Source organism: Ipomoea triloba, chromosome 13, assembly GCF_003576645.1.
Source record: "Ipomoea triloba cultivar NCNSP0323 chromosome 13, ASM357664v1".
Classification (NCBI taxonomy): domain Eukaryota; kingdom Viridiplantae; phylum Streptophyta; class Magnoliopsida; order Solanales; family Convolvulaceae; genus Ipomoea; species Ipomoea triloba.
In genome coordinates this window covers 14380507-14385476 of record NC_044928.1, presented here as the reverse complement: position 1 = coordinate 14385476, position 4970 = coordinate 14380507, and positions in this window count along the sequence as shown.

The following is a 4970-nucleotide window of genomic DNA, read 5'->3' as shown; positions in this document are numbered from 1 at the left end:
GGGGGGGGGGGGGGGGGGGGGGGGGGGGGGGGGGGGGGGGGCATTTTATGGGAAAGTATTGGCCCAAGCGGGGTGTCCATTTTTATTGTCAAGGAAAGAAAGTACCATTAAGCAAAATATTAGAGAAAATGCAACTAACAAGATTCAAACCCACAACCTCTCACATAGAAACATAAGGACAAACCACCCAAGTTTTCAAGATCTTGTGTATTAAAGGGTATGAAGCTCTACTTATGCATGGGAGTGCATTGGAAGCAAAGTAATGGGGTGACACGTGTGTGGCCAAGAATGAAGGCTATCCGATGTCGTCCATTTGTCAAAGATCCATGAGTCCTTCAATAGTATAAATAGGGTGCTTTCTTACTCTTAAAATGTATCCCTTGGCCAATGGTTTGAGCCTTCTCCCTCTTGTTGGCAGGGAGGGTTTGAGTTTGATTGCTATCCGATGCCGTCCATTTGTCAAAGATCCATGAGTCCTTCAATAATATAAATATGGTGCTTTCTCACTCTTAAAAGGTATCCTTGGCCAGTGGTTTGAGCCTTCTCCCTTTTGTTGGTAGGGCAGGGTTTGAGTTTGGTTCGAGTTTTATTGGTAACATGTATTTACCATTTATGTATTCTTTGTGCCGCCGTTTTGGCCCAATATCTTGGGCTTTGTACGTGTTATTTTGGGCCTAGCACCCCGGGTAATAAAACTTCTTTCTTCCTACCCACGTTCTGTACCTCTATACCCCCGGGTAATAAAACTTCTTTCTTCTTACTCACGTTCTGTACCTCTATACCCGATTTATGGTGGATCTGGTCCCGATAAAACCATCACATATAATAATAATAATAATAATAATAATAATAATTAAATCCTTGAAGTTCTAAACAAAATACAATTGGCCATTAAGACTCTTTGTCCCTGTTGCATAGCGACAGGTTTTGATTCGGATTTGAGCAAAGACCATGATTTTCACCCAAACTTGGACCATGTTTGCAGTAGGATTTTACTGGCTAATGGTGTGTGTGTATATATATATAAAACCGTGGAGTCACTTATCATTAGATACACATAAATGCACTATAAAGTGTTCATAAACGCACCATTAGGTGTGGTACATTTTTTGTACGTAGTGCATTTGTGTATTTTATTTCTATATTTTTTAACACTGTAGGAAAACTTTGAACTAATTATATTGCGTTTTTTGAGTTGTCAATTTATTTGTTTATTTATTTTTTTCACATTTTTAAGTGATGAGTTTACAAGTTGAGTTGAGAATTTCACGATTCCATTCTCCATGACAGTTTAAAAAATATCAGTGATAGATATTGAGATATAATTTAAAGAGATGAGAAGATAATTAACATTTGTGAACAAAATAAAGACAAAATTTTGTGGTTCATTTTTTAAAATATAAAGAGATCCGAATAGAGATACTACACTGTGCTTCAGTAAATTGAAAAAAATAGTTATGACCAAATATACATTGTAAAAGAGTCAATAGTACTAGAAAAAAAAAACCGAGTTTCTTGTACTACAGGTCCACGTCACATAATTCCATAATTAAAGTATTACACTCCACATTCCTAATGCAATATTAAATTTGTTTTCAAGAGGTTTTAATGTTACAATATAAATAAAATAAGAAAAAGAGGTGTGAAACGCCCACAAGAAATGGTAGAGAATAATATGAGGCAATTTGTATACAGGAGAAAATATTTGGATATCGGCACTGTATTATGCTTATTTTTTAAATCACTCATCCTAAATTCTTTAACTATTTAATTGTTATATTCTACTTAAAATTAGGGGTGTAAACGAGTCGAACCGAGCTCGAACCTAGGGTGGCTTGAGCTCGAGCTCGTTAAGGAAGGCTCGGCTCGAGCTCGAGTTCGAGTTCGATCGAACTCAAGAATTGATGCTCGAGCTTGAGCTCGCCAATTTTCGAGCTGCTCGAGTAGTTCGATTGTTCGAGCTCGAGCTCGAGCTCGAGTTCGAGCTTGAATTTGAGCTCGAGATCAGTGCCAAACTCGAGTTCGAATTTGATTTTGAGCTCAAATTTAACCTATTTGATTTTAAATTCATGTTTCAATTAAAAATAAACTATAATTTTATATGTATATATATATATATATATATATATATATATATATGGCCCGCGAACGGCTCGACAAGCCACGAGCCTAAGACATTAGAGCTCGAGCTCGGCTCAATTATTAAACGAGCCGCTCGAGCTCGGCTCGAGCTCAAATTTGACCGAGCTCGAGCCGAGCTTTGACCGAGCGGCTCGCGAGCAACTCGCGGACTGCTCGGTTCATTTACACCCCTACTTAAAACTAATTAGTGATATAATAGGTAAACATTAATTATTTAACCAAATCTCTCAATGGTAAGTCACAATATCACGTCTTAAATTGAGCAGAGGCTGAACTCGATCACCCCGACCGCGCACAGAAAGGTCAAATTTGTAAATAAATTTGATAGCTGGCGGGTGTCCCAATTAGAGAAGAAAAAAAAAAAAAAAAGGAGACATTGGTGGTGGCAAAGATTCCCACATTATTATTTAGGAATTATTTTACATTTATAAATGAATATGTGTTTGAGGAATCCGGTGAACACGTGTGCATACCAGCTGCCTCTACCGCATGGTTTCGTGCCACGCCCTCCCATTGGGCCCCACTTCTCATGGCATTCATCACTCATATGCTTTCGCTACATCTATGAAAAAAGAAACCTTCTAACGTAAAATGAAATAAATTCTTTTTTTTTTAATCAAATAAAATATATTCTCTTCGTCACATAAATATTATTTTAAATGATAAAGCATGGTTTTGGTACATGATGATTACACGTTAGATTCTTATCAATATCTTTTTACTCAAGTCTATTGTACAGAGTTTTCTAATAATGTTTGCATCTCTTACATAGTTTGTGAACTATTACAACAGAGTAAATATCAATTTTAGTCCCACAAGTATTAGTAAAATAACAGTTTTGGTTCACATGTTTAATTTCTACCAAATTTCATCCATGATTACTATTTTAGTACCAATTTTTATCCACGACTATTATTTTAGTGCCAAAATTTATCGCGCTAGTCACCAATCCGTTTAATATTGTATCGAAATTTAAAATTTTAAGGTATTTTTATCCTTTTAACTTAACATTCAAATATGAGCATGGATAAATGAAATTAAGCCCTAAGATTGATCACAATTTGCAAATTTCTTCCTCATCTTACCTTTGTTTTGAGGAGGTGAACTGTGAATTGTGATCGATTTTAGGGTTTAAATCCTTTTATTCATGTTCAAATTGATATCTTAATTTGGAAAGGACGAAAATACCTTTAAAAATTTTAGATTTCGGTACGTTTTTAAATGGATGGGTAACCGCGTGATAAATTTTAGTACTAATATAATAGTTGTGGATGAAAATTGGTATTAAAACTATAATCATGGATGAAAATTGGTAGAAATTAAACATGTGAACCAAAAATGTCATTTTACCAATATTCGTGGGACTAAAATTGATTTGCTCTATTACAATAAGTGAGATTTACCTAATATTCACTTTGAGGTAATGACAATAGATTTTGACAGTCATCCAAACAAAAATTATTTATTCTATTTTTCCTTTTAATATTTAACCCCCAATATTCACTTTCAAATTTGATAAAAGAAATTATTTATATTCATTGATTTCTCATGAATTAATAAGCTTCATCATGAGTGGCTTCCCCTAATGAAAGGTCATATGTTTGAATCCTAGTGCAGCACTATTGACTCTTTATGCTTCAGTAGGTTGAAAAAGTAATTATGAACTGATAGTTCTAAAAAAAAAGCTCCATCATTAATTTCAAAAAAAGAATTATTTAGTAATCAAATAAAAAATAAATCAAATAATTTTACATAAGTGGCTGAATATAATGGTGTCAATTAAGGAGATGAATATAAACCAATGAATACACATATTTAAGAAATGTGTATTTAATATATTTTGATGAGGTGATATATTTAACTTTTAAAAACAAATATTGCATAAACGTTTCTCCATACATTTTATCATAACAAATTTAAACATTTTCTTTTTGTTTTTACTCATAATAATATGTTTAGGGTATTTTATCAATATTATAAACATTTTTTATTTTTTGAAAATTTATAATTTTTAAAATATCCAAATATAGTAAAGATCACTGTTTTTTTTTTTTTTTTTTTTTTTTTTTAAATTGTCTAATGTAGGGCTTTGTGATTGAAATATTATCGGGAGACAAAATGATTGGATTTATCATAATGCATTACATCATATACAATATTTATTATTGAAATAATTATATTATTATTATTATTATTATTATTATTATTATTATTATTATTATTATTATTATTATTATTATTATTCAAAACTATAGTGATTGAGTTATGGATAAAATATTCTATTTTCAATTCCCTATTTATTAATCAAAGTATAATTTTGATCCATCAATATATATATATATATATATATATATATATATATATAAACAATTTCGTTATATAATTCAAAATAAATCATATTTGTCCATGATTGTAGAAATTGTGCAATTATTTATTAATATTTATTTTTGTGTGTGCAAGTCAACTTATCATATATACGGAGTTGGATTTACTTAATTTAGTTTAGTGAAAATTGCACTCTTCGTTCATAAATTATAGGGTAATTGTAGATCAAATTCGTTTTTAATTGTCGATCGTGCTCACTTTTCGTCCCTAAGCTAGTAAGCTATCATTGGCATTACATTTTTCATTCATTTACTAACAAAAAGTTAGAGACGAAATTTGCAACGTTAATATAGTTTAGGAACGAAAAGCTAAGTAAGCACGAAAAGGTAATAAAAGGATTAAAAGTGCAATGCCATTTTTATTTTGTTTTGGTTTTTTTTTTTTTTTTTTTTTTTGTTTTTTTTCCTTTTTTTTTTTTTTTTTTTACTTTACATTTTAAAATT